Below are 16,782 nucleotides of genomic sequence, written 5' to 3' on the forward strand. Positions count from 1 at the left end.
ATTTAATATGTATTTATATTGTACATATTTGTATTTGTACTCTTTCTAAACTAAGCCGTAACTGCAAAAATCTTGCATTTTATTAATAAGAAAAATTAAAAAAAAAAAAAGCATTCCAGCCTTTTTATATAAGACTTCAACCCTTGTTTCATATCTTCAAATGGCAAAGACAATTAAAAGGTGGCAAGGCGAACAAGCAATGATGGTCAATCCATAACACTCCGGCACATGAATCTGAAACCTGTGGCCACTGGCCAGTCCTGATCAGTTTATCAGTGTTGTGAGACTGGGACCAGCCGGCCCAGACCAAGGTATCTCAAAAAATAGTGGGCCTGCATTAATTGGGTCAGGCTATCTGCGTGTCCTTATAAAGCGGCGTTTTGACTTTTGATGAATAAAAAGGATACTGGAGGGTAATTTCATTCATGTAACTATAACAACCAAAGAGCAGATGTGTGGACCATGCAGGGATCAGCCCATATTCACTGCGATATATATATATATATATATATATTAGGTCCAATTCTGGTGGATGTTGTCGCATCATCAAGTTCCTCGGATCGTAAAAGGTTGTAGATTGTAGGACCAGCCAGAGCCAGAGGTACAATATTAGTAGAGGAGAGTGGAGAGTGGAGAGTGGAGAGGCCAAGTAAAAAGTAGTGTGGAAATGGGGAATGAGTAGAGGAGTAGGGACTACCTGGGTCAATGGAGAGACAGCAGACTGCAGACAGCAGAGAAAAGAAATAAGGTTTTGTTTGTTTGAGGGAGGTACAAGGACGAGGTTTGTGGGAGACAGCGATCACAACATATATAATGATATATCCTCCCTTGGACCCTCTCCTCATAAATTAAATCGGGCGGTACTCTACTCCTCTCTTTGAACTAAAATATTGTTGCAAGATTGGATTTAAGGATTCGCCACTCCTCAAATGGTGAGCATAGAGAGAGTGAGTGAGTGAGTGGAGCTGCTATATATCAAGTCCCACACCACTAAGACTAAACAGTAGAGTAGAGATTAAACTTATCAATTTAAGGCACTAATACAATTGGAATCAATTGCCCTTAGAGTAGAGTTTACTTTTGATGAGGGCAGATTTGGCCCTCCATTGACATCATGACACATGGCATATCAGAACAGCTGGACTACATCCCAGCATCACCTAGGCGACAACTTGCCTTAGCTAAAATAGGGTCCTAGCTGGCAACCTGCCTCTGCCGCCGACCCGGTGACCTACTACTACCAACCTGGCGACCTGCCTCTATTGCCGACCTAGCGACCTACTTCTGCCACCGACCTAAAGACCTACCTCTGCCGTCAACATGGCGATCTACTTCTATCGCCAACCTGGCGACCAACCTCTATCACCGACCTGAAGACCTGGCGATCTGCCTCTGTCGCCAACCTGGTGACCTACCTTTCTAGAAGCTTACTAGTTGTCTCCGAACCTTTTGGGATCATGCCGCGTAACCGTAGGCCTTATCCTCATCCCACCCGAATTGAAGGGAAACGGTAAGCCTTATTAAATGACACATTATCCTCTTTCCAAAGTGGAACGGACCTCTACGTCGTGGGCCGAGGATTTCGGGAGCATTTCACGAGACCCACGGCAGCCCAACTATATAAGGGCATCAGCCCCTGAAACCCATGTAGATGCGCAATTTTTAGTTCTCGTAGCTCTCCAGCTCTCTCACATTTAGCTACCTTAAAATCTCTGTTTCGCTAACTTAAGCATTGGATTGCCCACCCCGGGTAAAGCAACCCGGGCACTCTAACACTATTTCCTTACAGGTCGCATCAGAGCCACCTCCCCAACTTGTCACCATTCAGCTAGGCACCAGGGTCACCTCTCCAGCTTGTCACCATTCAGCTAGGCATCAGAGCCACCTCTTCAACTTGTCACCATTTAGCTAGGCATCAGAGCCACCTCTTCAGCTCGTCACCGTTCAGCTAGGCATCAGAACCACCTCTCCAGCTCGTCACCACTCAGTTAGGCATCAAAGCCACCTCTCTAACTTGTCACCATTCAGCTAGGCATCAGAGCCACATCTCCAGCTCGTCACCACTCAATTAGGCATCAAAGCCACCTCTCTAGCTCGTCACCATTTAGGTAGGCATTAGAGCCACCTCTCCAGCTTGTCACCATTTAGCTAGGCATTAGAGCCACCTCTCTAGCTCGTTACCACTCAATTAGGCATCAAAGACACCTCTCCAGCTCGTCACCACTCAGCTAAGCATCAAAGCCACCTCTCCAGCTCGTCACCATTCAGCTAGGCATCAGAGCCACCTCTCCAGCTCATCACCATTCAGCTAGGCGTCCAAGCCACCTTCTAGGTAGGGCTTATTCAACCAGGCATCTGAGTCACTATCCAGCCAGGAGCTGCCAAAATGCACATCATTAATTGGCGTCGTCTGTGGAAAACGCTACAAAAGGTTATGTTCTCACCCAATTCTCTGAGCTTCAAGTAATAACATCTTCAAGCAACAACAACAGCACTTGATCGAAAGAACCCCCTAGGGGGTAGAAACAAAATGATTAGCCCAAATGAGTCTCGCAGTCTTACCCGGACATAATCTCCCTAACTGTAAGGCCACCCCCATATGTCGAGCTCCGCGTGCTCTCTACAAGAGTTGGCAGCCAACAGAATGTGAGGCCACCCCACAGGTCGAGCCCTCTGTGGTTCCTATGGGAGTTGATAGCCAACAAACTGTGAGGTCACGCCGCAGGTCGAGCCCTTCATGCTTTACATGGGAGTTGATGGCCATCTGGTTGTGGAGTCACCCTCGCAGGTCAGTCCTGCCGAGGTTACAAGGTGCCAATAGGCCGAGGTGCTGAGAGCAAAACTAGACTATCAAAATTCCGACAACCTGGTGACCTGGAGACTTGCCTCCGAACTGGACCTGCTTCCGCCAACCTGGTGACCTGCTTCCGCCAACCTGGTGACATACTTCCACTGACCTAGCAATCTACCTCTGCCGCAGAGATGGCGACCTACCTCCGCCGACCTAGCGACACACATAATCAGCCCGGACGAGCCTTGTCAGCCCTGTTTGTGAGGTCACCCCTACAGGTCAAGCCCTCCGTGGCTCCCACGAGAGTCGGCGGCCAACAGACTGTAGTCACCCTTGCGAATTGAGCCTTTCAAGGTTCCCATGCGATCTGGCAACCTGTAGTTAGTAAAGCTGCCCCCGCAAGTTGAGCTCCTTGTGGCTTGTCGTAGGAGTAGACGACCAACACCTTAGAGGACTGATAGTGCAACCGTGACATCGACCCACTATTTAAATTCCAACATCGACGCACATATCACAAGGGGAAGTCAAACCACTTTCAACATCAAGGACCCCTAAGCCAGCCTCGAAATATGTTGGCAACATGCCAAAGGACCTACAACGAAGCACGAATCTACTCCCTTCGCTGAGCTGATCTCAGCTCGAGAGTGGGAGGTAATTAATGAGGGCAGATTTGGCCCTCCACTGACATCATGACACATGGCATATCAGAACAGCTGGACTACATCCCAGCATCACCTAGGCGACAACTTGCCTTATCCAAAATGGGGTCCCAGCTGCTGACCTGCCTCTACCGCCAACCGGGTGACCTACTTCTGCTGTCGACCTGGTGACCTGCCTCCACTTCCGACCTAGCGACCTACTTCTGCCACCGACCTAGAGACCTGCCTCTGCCGTCGACCTAGCGATCTACTTCTATCGCCAACCTAGCGACCTACCTCTGTCACCGACCTCGCAACCTGCCTCTGTCGCCGACTTGGCAACCTAGCGATCTGCCTCCGTCACCAACCTGGCGACCTACCTTTCTAGAAGCTTTCCAGTTGAGTCCAAAACTTTTGGGAACACGTCGTGTAACCGTAGGCCTTATCCTCATTCCGCCCGAGTTGAAGGGAAACGGTAAGACTTATTAACTGGCACCTTATCCTCCTTCCAAAGCGGAACGAACCTCTACGTCGTGGGCTGAGGATTCCGTGAGCGTTTCGCGAGACCCACGGCAGCCCAACTATATAAGGGCATCAGCCCCTAAGACCCATGTAAATGCAGAATTTTTAGTTCTCGCAGCTCTCCAGCTCTATCACATTTAGCTATCTTAAAATCTCTAACTCGCTAACTTAAGCATCGGAATGCCCACCCTGGGTAAAGCAACCCGGGCACTCTGACACTGTTTCCTTACAGGTCGCATCAGAGCCACCTCTCCAACTCGTCACCATTCAGTTAGGCATCAGGGCCACCTCTCCAGCTCGGCACCATTCAGCTTGGCATCAGAGCCACCTCTCCAACTCATCACCATTCAGCTAGGCATCAAAGCCACCTCTTCAGCTTATCACCGTTCAGCTAGGCATCAGAGCCACCTCTCCAACTTGTCACCACTCAGTTAGGCATCAGAGCCACCTCTCCATCTCATCACCATTCAGCTAGGCATCAGAGTCACCTCTCCAGCTCGTCACCACTCAGTTAGGCATCAAAGCTACCTCTCCAGCTCGTCACCATGCAGCTTGGCATCAGAGCCACCTCTCTAGCTTATCACCATTTAGCTAGGCATCAAAGCCACCTCTCCAGCTCGTCACCACTTAGTTAGGCACCAAAGCCACCTTTCCAACTCGTCACCACTCAGTTAGGCATCAAAGCCACCTCTCTAGCTTGTCACCATTCAGTTAGACATCAAAACCACCTCTCCAGCTCGTCACCATTCAGTTAGGCGTCCAAGCCACCTTCCAGGTAGGGATTATTCAGCCAGGCATCTGAGTCACTAGCCAACCAGGAGTTGCCAAAATTCGCATCATCAACTTTACTTCAAGTTGAATCAATCGCCCCTTCAGCTTTAAGTTGTAGAACAGTAGAAACACAAATTCTGACATGATAGATCATGACTTTCCAACTTTCAACTCAAAATTCACATGGTAAGAGCTACTTTTTTGTTGGCATTCATGTATGGATAGTTGAAGAGAATCCAAAATTGGAAAGGAATAAGAGGTGCAAGAGACTATATATAACAGTGGCGGTTGTATGTGGTGTCCCTCTCTTTTGTGTAAATCCTATACGCATGTACATGTACAAGCCCCTAGTTTTGATGACTCTCCTCAATACACGACTCTCTTTTCTGAGATGTCAGACCTTTATTATAATGTGAATATCATAATAATAAGAGTTCAAATCTATGCCCCACAAGAGGGCACCCCACAACGTCCCATAGTACATCCTCATCGTGTATTTGGAACATCTTCCGATGATAGACCAGAACTGATGATATCAACATCGGGAGATGTTCCCAATACACAATGGGGATGTGCTATGAGGCGTTGTGGGGCGCCGACGTAGATGTGAACTCTAATAATAAAGCCAAGGCACTTTAAATGCCTAACCAACATAGATCTCAACCAAGTGTGGTTTTTTAAGATATGATGCATGATTAAGGGCATAGACCTCCTGATTCTTGGTGAAACAGAACACATAAAACACAATTGTTGGTTCCAGACAAGTTCATAGAGGTGTTTAGTATTGTTACCACACGGATTAGCTGGGGGAAATGAGGTAAATTTGCTCTCCAAGTTTCGAAGGTAGGCCGAAGACTTCGAGGCCTCGAAAGAGGTAAGCCGAGGCCAAAGACTATAGGTCGAGGCGAAGTGTTCCTTTCGAGGATCATAGAAGTTGAGGACTATAGGTCGTCGCCTCAGTAGTGAGGTTCCTGGAGATCTGAGGTACTGCGAGACAAAACATGTCAGAGGCCTCGGGTGGAGACCTGAGGTAGAGGCTCCGACACTCAAGTTAGTACGAGGTGTAAAGTGGGAGGAGGAGCAGACGAGGTCTTGGTGATAGTATTCGGATGCACCGGGTCCCCAGGAGTAAATGCTAAGGAGGCAATGTAGGTGCGGAAAGTAAATGAGGGAGCTGTATCAAAACCCCCAAGTTTTGGATCCCCCATTAAGGGAGAGTTAGCTCTTATTTATACTTGAGCGGGCTAGAGGTAGGTGAAGATGAATGCACTAGATGAGGGCCGTACAAGGTCAAGCGGTAGGCCCTGGTGGGTACGTCTGATCGCCCTGCGGTTGGCTCCGTACGAAGGCAGCAGGGCTTCCCCCTGCTATGGCTGGCGCTGTCAGGCGTTAGTGGGCTGGGCCTCCCAACCTGTAATGGGATGGACCTGGCTAGCCCACATCATTTGTCCCCCACTCCAGAGGCCGAGCCGAGGCCTTGGCTTCGACTGGTAATGAGGGTAATAGTCAGGGTGAGGCATCTGCTTCGGTCGTCGAGAGTAGCGGTCATTATGCCTTTCGGTTCATCAGCCGAGGCGTGTCCTGCAATGGCGTCGCTTTCACATTGTGCATCGTCCCTCGCCGGTTCGGTGGCGCGTGTGATGCGGATGCCTCAATTTAGCAGAAATGTCCCATATTGCGCATGGGCAGGTCACATCAGGGGCCTACCGTACGAAAGATGGCCACTTCGGTAGGCACGTGTTTGTCGGGTTGAGCGGTCCGCCCGATGGTTTGCGGTGGGCGGCCCCTGCGGTTTGCTCAGCGGGTGAGCTTCATGGTCCACCCAACGCCATTTCGTCTTCCAAGCGCATGCACTAGAAGGTGCAGTAGAACTGGTTCGTAGAAGCGAAGGGTTCCCGTGACCATTGGATTCACGATGATCTGAATTGTTGCTTAGGTGTCGTTTCGCCTTCCGAGGACGAGCGCCGAATGGCGCATGTAGTTGGATGGTGGAAGCAAAGATGTCTCAGCCGTCGGATTCAGTGAGATCCAGGCCGTCCATTCTCCTTTAAATAGGGGCCTTGGTGGTGACTTCCCCTTCATTTGAACTTAGACGCCTTTGCTATCGAGTGAACTCAGCTCCCCAGCTCTCGATCCTTCAAGACTTTCCCAACTCCTCCATTCTCCAAGACATCTTGTCTTCACTTCCTTAGGTAATCAACTATGTCATTTTCAAACTCCGACCTTGATTGCCATGAACTCCCAAACACCTCGAGAGGGAGCTCCCATGCAACCCCTTACCCTTTGACTTCTCTAGGTTTCTTAGTCGTAGCCTCCCTTTAGCAGGAGGTGGTCGTATTAAGGGAAAAGTTAGCCTCGAGGGGTGCCGAGGGCAGCCACTGAGGGAATAACTCTCCCCATGAAAGTGCCACGTCGGCGTCGCCGAGGGAGCCCAAAGGGCCTCCTCCCTCTGAGGAGGATGTCATGGAAGTCATCGCCAGACAAGTGGGAGGGAGTGCTACCCAAAGGGTGGCTGACACTGGTGATTCGCGTTTGGAGTTTGACAGCTCATTGGACGTGGACTAGGTCAAATCCCTGGCGAGGAGGTTCCACATACCCCGGTCTTATGACCTAATGGTCCCCGATGTGTGTGATCGGCAGTGGACCTCCGAGGAGGGCGAAATCTATGTCTACCAGCATTTTTTCGAGTCTGGCTTTAAGTTTCCCCTCCCTTCTTTAATCTCCAAGTTGCTGGAGTGGTACGGTATCACTATTAGTCAACTCGTACCCAACACCCTTAAGACCATCTTAGTGATGAGGGCATTCCAAGTAAAGCCGTTGGTGTAGGAGGAGGTCCCCCTAGTCTTCGCAGGGATTAGCCTAGCCCCCATCGGTAGGAGAGGTTTTTTGGTTATTTAACACGTTTTTCGCTTTAGTGTACTAACTTTTTTCTTTTGCTGTTTTGCAGAAATGCCCATGGACACCAAGTAGCGTTTGCTGAAGAAGGCCCGAGCGAAACAGGCCAATAAAGCTGGAGGAAAAACGTCGAAGCGGCCCGGTGATGAAGTTGCCCCCTTGTCGCAATGAAGGGGGGAAATCCGTAGGTCCCCGCTAAGGGGAAGCAGCCGATGGTGGCACCCCAAGAGGTAACTGGTGGGGTGAAGAGGCCCTCGGAGGGGGCCAAAAAGCTAACAGAGGCGCCAAAGAAGCAAACTACCGGAACCGAGGCACCGAAGAAGCCCACAGACGGGTTTGAGACGGGTAGGAAGAGGCCTGTCGTAGATACGCCGAGGAAGGAGCCATTGCAGAAGGTGGCTAATACAGAGCGACTGACAGAGTTGCCGTGGAAGGTGGCCTTCCAGGCCTTCATCATCCCCTCCATCAGTACAGGGGCTTCCTGAGAGAGCCGAGGGGGCCAGAAAGATCTTCCGCCCGCAGTAGCAGCTCCGAGAAGGGGACTCCATCCAGGATGAGGGGGTCAGCTAGGAGCTGGTGAGCAGGGCCATCCTGCTGAGGGTTGCTACCACCTACTACAGAATGACCCCAAGGCCATCTATGAAGAGGGCCTGTACCAGTTGGCTGACGTAAGATGCTCTTTGGTTTTGCGTTTTCTTCTCTCCCTACCCTTTTGTTTGCTAACTGGTTTTGTTGCCGGCCTCACTGCACTTTGTTGGTTTAGGGGACCAAATGAGGTTGGCCATGTCTCGCATTGACAAGGTAGAGAAGGAAAGGAAGTCCATCAAGGAGAAGCTACAGAAGGAATGGTAGAAGTTCCAGAAGGCAGCTGCTGCCGTTGAGGACAAGGACTCTCAAAAGAACAGATGGAACGGGTCCTGCTAGAGAGAATCATCTCCAAAGTGGAGAGATGGGTAGCCGAGGCCGAGAAGGCTGCCGAGGTAAAGAAGAAGGTTGTTGAGGCCATGGCGTCGACGGAGCAGTCAAAGAAAGCAGTGGCTGAGACAGTGGAGGTGTACAAGAAGTCCTCTAATTATTTGGACACACTGGCGGAGTACGCTTTGTCCTCCTACCTCAACAGCATCGAAGGGATGTCAGATTTTGACATTGAGCGGCTACAGGTGATCCCCGATGCTCCCAGCCTGCCAATGACTTCATTCCCCCTCCTGCCAATGGCGAAGCGCAAGCGTAGATTCCCCTTCCTTTTTTGTTTAATTGTTGTATTGTTGCATTTTTTGTTTGTTTTGTGAATGTACATATGCTTGGCCTAGTAGGCCTTAATAAACTTTTTGTAAAGGCGATACAAAAAAAAATTAAATAATGAATGAAGCCATTTTTTGTATTCACTGTGCTTTGTGTATGTTGTCTTTCTTGTTTCTCCTCTTTCTCCTTTTTCCTTCTTTCATTTTTCTTCTTCGAGAGGTCCTTTTCCCTCTGAACAATCAGGACCACAACACACAAAGCACCCACGATTCGCTCATAGTGTACCTTTATTTGCATGCTACTTTAAGTAATTGGGGTGTTGGGAGCCGAGGCGAGGCCACACATCTGAAGTGGGGCTCACCCGGCTCCCGAATTCCTTAAGTTTCAACTTAGGAAAGGCCGAAGGGACCTGACACCGTGGCCGAGGTCCTGGGCCGAGCTATGTCGTTGAGGTACTTGCGGAAACGAGGAGCCAAGGTGTAGCAGCACCATTGAGGTGCAGTTCACCTGCCTTGTTTTCTCACCAAGTGTTTCCTTCGGGGAGGTCGAGGCGTTCCACTAGCGAAGCCGAGGGCTCAAGCTCACTATTTTCGTTGCGCTAAGTATAGGTAGCCCAGGGGGTCACCATGCTCTGAAGTGACAAGGCGTGTAGAGGCCTCTTTCTCCCTAGTGTGCTGAGGGGTCTACCGTCCACCGAGGAGGTGATGAGGTGTAAAAGGCCTCCCTTTCCCTGGCGTGTATGCTCTTGGCGAGGTGCTCGTCCTAGGGTCATCATTGTTTTCCACAACGGCCTGTTCTGAGGGCTCATCCCTTGGAGGAGGGCTTCGCATGTCGGCAGGTCCCAAGGCTGCGGGTATTTTAGGACTTAGGACACATTCATTCAATCATCTGAACTGAAAAGAAACCTTTGGCTTCATTCATTCATCACTTAGCCATAGGTAACTATATTCATTGGAAATACATTCGGAGGTTCTCCGAGTTCCATGTCGGGGACGTGACTAGTTAAGGCCGAGGTGGTCGTCAGGGTCCGAGGAGCCGTCGTACATCTCCAAAGTAGGAGCCTTGAAGTGTGAGGGGAGAGGCTCTAAAATGATTTCCGGGATGAATGTGTCCATGTGGGCAGCGGAGTTGTCGTGACTAGTTAAGGCGTCGGCTCGACTCTCCTTAACCTGGTGGAGCTCGTCCTTGACTGCTCCGATCTCGACTCGCAACTCGGCAAGCCCTGGGTCAGTGGGGTTATGGGCCTTGCTTCTGTCTTCACGGAATCGATGAGTGTCAGCTCGGACTCCCGAGTACTCCGAGACCAAGTCGCGTGCTCCTCTACGAGCGCGTCAATCATTTAGAACGTCCCAGAGATCCGAGATGGGAGGTGGAGTGGCATGGTGTCGGCTCTTGCCTCGGGAGCAAACTCTACGGCAGTTGAGATGCCCGTCATCGTCCTTGGGGACTTCCCTCCGACGGCGGTGGTGTTGCTCTAAAGCCTGATGACTGTCTTTGGATTGAGCAGACACCTCTTCCCTTCGGCTGGGGGGATGGTTATTCCTTCGTGGTGAATTAGGGAAGCGGTTATTGCCCAACTCCGATGACTCAAGCAGCAAGTTGATGCCCTGGCCGAGGGCTGGGGGCTCGACATGTTCGTGTCAGCCCTGATCCTTTGACACCCCAGTAGGGCGGTCGCCTCAAGAGGGATCTCTTGCTCGGGGGCAGACTTCTTCCATGCGTTGAGTAAGGTGGTCCAAACGATCGAGGACAGCCTGAAACTATTCACAGGTGACCAGGTTCTGATTATTCCTAGTTCTCCGCACCATGGCTTTCGAGCTTAGGAGGGCTTGGAGTAAGAGTATTTTTTATCCTAAAAGGGGGTTGTCTTAGCAACGTTCCCACAGACAACGCAAATTGTTGTTACATGGATTAGCTAGGGGCAACGAGGTAAATTCACTCTCCAAGTTCCGGAGGTAGGCTAAAGACTTCGAGGCCTCATAAGAGGTAAGCCAAGGCCGAAGATTGTAGAAGCTGAGGACCGTAGAAGCCGAGGACTATAGGTCATCACCTCGATGGCAAGGTTCCTGGAGATCCGAGGTACTATAGGACAAGAAATGTTAGAGGCCTCGGGTGGAGACCCGAGGCGGAGGCTCCAACGCTCAAGCTAGTACGAGGTGTAAAGTGGGAGGAGGTGCAAACAAGGTCTTGGTGATAGTCCTCGGATGCAACGGGTCCCCAGGAGTAAATGCTAAGGAAGCAATGTAGGTGTGGAAAGTAAATGAGGGAGCTGTATCAGAATCTCAAGTTCAAGATCCCCTATTAAGGGAGAGTTACCTCTTATTTGTACTTGAGCGGGCTGGAGGTAGGTGAAGATGAACGCACTAGATGAGGATCATACAAGGTCAGACTGCAAGCCCTAGCAGGTACGTCTGACCACATTGCAGTTGACTCCATACGAAGGCAGCAGAACTTCCCCCTGCTATGGCTGGCGCTGTCAGGCATTAGTGGGCTGAGCTTAGATAGCCCACATCAAGTATAGTGGCGTTGTTTAGCCATTGCGTTTAGCATGGGATCAATATAAATTTGTGAGAGACTTTTTTACTTGAAATGTCTTGGCAACATGTTGTTTCTACGTGAAAACGATGTTTCTTACACACAAATTTTCCCCCATATCTTTAGTGTTTAACTGAAAATAGATAAGAAAAGATAATAAAGAAAGTTCAAGTGGCATTTTGATAATTTAACGCATTCTCTCATTTGACTTAACGATGGAGTATTTGTTGCATAGTAAAAGTTCAGGGGAATAATTGTCACTGACCCCATGTAATTTAACCATATAATATACTCCCTTTTTTTATGTTCCTTGGAACACCCTATACATATAACCCAATGTGAAATATATAGTGCTTTATATCTCAAGTTAAATCATCTCAATCAAATACATTTTTGATATAGAGTGTTTTCTTTCTCAAGTTAAATCATCCCAACCAAATACATTTTGGGTCTGTTTGATTCGCAATTAGAACAGGAATTGGAATTAGAATGGTCTATTCTTATAGTCCGTTTGATTCAAACAGGGATGAGAATGAGAATTAAAATCAATTAGAATGGGATTTTATTCCCAAAGAGAGAGAGGGGATGACTATTCCCTCAAATGGGGCAATGCGGGAATGAGATTCCAATTCCGTCCAACCAAACAGTTGGAATTGGATTGGCCCATTTTGATTCCAGTTCCGGGTCCCATTCTCGAATCAAACGGGACCTTTTTGTATGGTAAAATCAATTCACCTGTTTGACACTCACGTGAAGTCAAAATGGGAATTACCAAAAACCTCCAAGGCCTGTCATCAGGTACATTTCCTTGAAAAATCACAACTGAAGTACAAAGGCTATCATGTCCTTGTTATTATTAGGGATTGCAAGGATGGTGCAGTAGATAGTTCAGATGTAACACAATCTATACTTAAGAAATTGACTTCCCTTCCAGAAACACAAACAAGCCACTAAAAGAAATAAATTCAAATCATCACTTAAACCACTTTTTTTCTTTTATTTTAATGACTGGTTTTTCCACTTTTATTGAGGGTCGCAAGGGATGCAGCAAATGTGCTCTCATGGAGGGATCTTTATGAGACCTTAAAAAATATATGTAATAAAAATAAGTTTAAGCTCACTGTATCATAATGAGTAAACTTAGGGAGTGTTTGGTATCCTTGCATCTTTATTCTACCGCCAAGGTTCAAAATATTAATACATCCTGTTTTCCTGAAATGCGTGTATTTTGGGTTTCGACAATCAATTTTCTTTTTTTTTTTCTTTTAGTTTTTCCAAAATTTTATAATTATCTTTTAAAATATTAATTTTTAATATACTTAATATTTTGCATAATATTGGAGTGGGGCTGACTAGGGGTGGCCACGAGCTGAGCTTTTCATGAGTTATTCAAGCCCGGCACGTGAAAAGCTCAGTTCGGTTTAATTTAAACTGAGCTCGAGCCTAATATATAGGCTTGTTTGCTAATCGAGCCGAACTCAAGCCTAGTGAAGCTTGGCTTGTGAGGCTCGTGAGCCTATTATAATAAATAAATAATATTTAATTATATATATACATACATACATACATACATACATACATACATACATACATACATACATACATACATATACATATAAATATACATAATAAATAATTTTTATTTTATATAATAATATTTTTATTTTTATGTATAATAGTAAATAATTTTTATAATTCTTATTTTTTGTATGTAAAATAAAAACATTTTATATGTATAATAATAAATAATTTGTATATGTAAAATAATATATATATATATATATATATATTTATTTATTTATTTTTAGAAAAAAACATAGCTTGTAGTCGAGTTCAAAGTTGCGAGCTTTGAACCGTGCCAAATTCGAGCTCAAATTTCTAGCTCAAATCGAGTTCGAACTTGAGCCTAACACAGTTTCACTAAGCCAAGCTCAAATAGCCAAATATTCAATTCGACTCGACTCGAATCCACCCCTTGGGCTGACGATATGGTATATCCGATACACCCATACGTGACAAAGTTTTGGCAACTGCTGCAAAGCATTGTAATTACTGTGTATGGTAATTGTCCAACTGTTGCAAAATCAAAAGGGCATATGATAGAAATAACTCTCACATCTTAATTATAATAAAAGCATGGATTTAATAATAAAATAATCGTGCACTTTATAGGATATTCAGAAATTCTATTTGTAATTTTGGTTTTTAATGAATACACGCAATAATTAACAAGCAGCTATTTTTTGTTAAAAAGGCAATGCACATCAGTAATATCGATTTATTAATGAATACTCATTTGGATAAAAAAAATATTAATGAACACTAAAAAAATAATATATATCAATTTAAGCACCAAATCAGCATTAGACCTGTTTATGGACTGGGCTGGGCTTTGTTTCTGTATTAATAGAATATATCTAGGCCTGAGCCCGAGCCCGGTCAGAAAATTGGAATTTTTTTTCTTTTTTCATTCAATAAAAAACTATTTTATTTATACTAAAAGACCTCAAAACCTAAAAATAATAAAAGATCTCATTATTACTTGAAAAAAATAAGAATAATAAAGAAATAATATATTATATATATTTTTATTATATAAATACATTATCGAGTTAGACTTGGGCTTTAGCCAGGATTTTTGAGAAAACTTGAACCCAGCCCAAAAAAATTCAGGCTGATATTTTAAGCCCGAACCTAAACCCATGGGCCTAATATCTTATCCAAACACAACTTAAATCAGGGTAGGCCAGATTGATTCATCAGACTACCCAACCCATGAACAGGCCTAATCAATAATAAAAAGGCGTTGAATTTATAAACACAGTAGAAGGATAATTGCCTATTTAGACGCAGAGCATAGATTCTTATAACTGTTAAATAAGTAAATCTTTTATAATTACCCTAAATTTAACAAAAAAGAAAAAGAATTGTACATTAAGCTATGAAAATCGTAAACTTATAACACTACAAAATATATAAAGCTTAAGGGTACAATTGGATCCAACTTCAATTGATCAGTTCGGAGTCATATTCATCAAATAAGTTCAATTCAAGTTTGATGCTAATCGAAATAAAATAATAGGTTAAGCGATTAATTTTTTTCAACTAAATTTTATATATATATATATATATATATATATAATTTAGTCAAATTAACCATGTCAAAAGATGATAAAGTTCAATTCAGCTGAGCTTGATTATTGCACCCCTAAGATACAGATCCAGTTGATTTTAATTATATCACCACCTCTTCCATCTGCTGGCTATTAATATATCAATAGTTGAGGGTAAGGTTCAAAATATCAATACAGTCCAATATCCTTTGAACTAGATACTTGATGGGGTTAACTATCAAACATCAAAGCCTCAATATCAAGTGGTTGGAAATGGTACTAGGCAATAATCTTTTCCTATGGCTGTGTTTTGAAGTGGTTGGAAATGGGTATTAGGCAATAATTTTTATAGTGATGATGTTTGACATTGAACCGTATATATAATGACCGTTACATTTTGAAAATCGATGTAAAAAATTATAAAGTTTTGCATCGATAAAATTGATATAAAATTTTAAAGGTGATGAAGTTTTTTATCTATTATCGACGTAAAACTATACTCCATCCAAATGCACGTAAAAATTGAACCAGAATATAATTTTATGTTGATAATAATTACACCTTTTTATCAAACGCACACAAAACTGAATCAATGTAAATCTTACATATATAAATTCTTGATTTACATTGCATCCAAATGCAGCATATATGATGTCAATACTTTTTGTTTTAACTTCACGTCCTAATATCATATGTAGATGCATGTATACTGGTGTAAAGGTGCATGATGCGTTTGTGTTTAAGTAAAAGAAAAGATATGATTAGTAATAAGTTAATAAAATTAACTTGTAACTTGTATTACGTACACCTTAGCACTTTATTAACTTGTAACCATTAATGAACATTAAGAGGTATCAATAACGTATATATAATCCATAGACCAAACCACAAATAACAAAACCTACCTCAATTCCAATCTATTAGTACGACACACAGTCAAGCGAGGCCTTCATGTATATCAAGTTATTCCAATACCGACGGCCAAGTAAAAGGGGCTGACTATGATGTTTATGATGTATGGTTATGGCATTTCGGACGGTACAAGTTTCATCGTTCCCCGTCGTCGTTGCCAGTTGCAGTTATCACCTTGGATTGCAGAGTGCTTCTTATCAAAATCCCGGTAAACCATACAACACTGCCAAGCATCTTTCTCTTTTTTTTTTTCTCTCTCTCTCTCCATCTGTGTTGATCAGTCGGATGGAGATGGATTGGTACCAGTCCATGAGCAATTGCAAGGCATCCCGTGTGGTGTGGCGTGTGGTACACAGGCCACGCCCATGCAAACCCCAAACCCCACCCCAAGTACCAGGTCTAAGCCCTATCAACATCACCCCATTAAATGCTTGTCAATACTTATACTATACTTCGCATTTAAGAAGCTTATTACACCCCCCTCCCCTCTCCCCCCCATCGTACCATTCCATCCAACTCTCCCCATCCCCCCCCAGCCGCACTAGTTTGTCTTCCACGGACAAAAACAGTAAGCACCCCTCATCTCTTCTCTCTCTCTCTATTATACTTGCCAGTTGTCACCGTTGGATCTTGCGTAGATCACACCTGGGTCCTGGGAGCACAAACTGAAAGGATCAAACGGCCTTGTGCGGGTCTCAGAATTCAGAAAAAATAAGGTGATGGACTGAGGGCTGGGGACCAATGTGTGCCAGGACCCTGATGCCTTCCGGAGTCCGGCCTCCTCTGGCAAGCTGCAATGTGGTTGCTTGTGAGAGTGAGACAGTCACTGACAACAATCCACCCACCCACTTGATTTCAATCAAGTTTTGTGGTTCCCCAATCTGGTGTTTGTCAGGTGTTGTCTCACGTGAGGCAATTCCATCTCAAGTGCAACGCAAAGCATGCTGCTTCCACACGTGCACATGCCACGCTCTCTGCTATAACTCTAATACTACTATGACTATCTGCTAAAAACAAAGTAGAAAGGTGGACCTGTCTGTCCTCCTCCTACTCCTCTTCTTCCTCTACAGTCAAACACTCAACACTGCAACTTCAATCCATGCTCTTCAAAAGTTCAAAATTGAAACAATTACATGCATGCACGAGCATTGACCTTGCCCTCGTCTAAGGCAGACCACGTGCCCTGCAGTTGCGGCCATCTCAAGTTGCTTACCTGTCAGAAATTTATTGGTTAAAGAATGCCAAGAGCAAGACCCTGGCTGGAAACCAAGTTCTTTTACCGGTGGTGGGTTAAGTGGGCTTCGTTCGGTAGCTTGTTGGATTAGAAAAGGTAAAAGCTGCTTCTTTACTCTTAGGCATTTCC

Source organism: Nelumbo nucifera, chromosome 5, assembly GCF_055504915.1.
Source record: "Nelumbo nucifera cultivar China Antique chromosome 5, China Antique-T2T, whole genome shotgun sequence".
Lineage (NCBI taxonomy): Eukaryota > Viridiplantae > Streptophyta > Magnoliopsida > Proteales > Nelumbonaceae > Nelumbo > Nelumbo nucifera.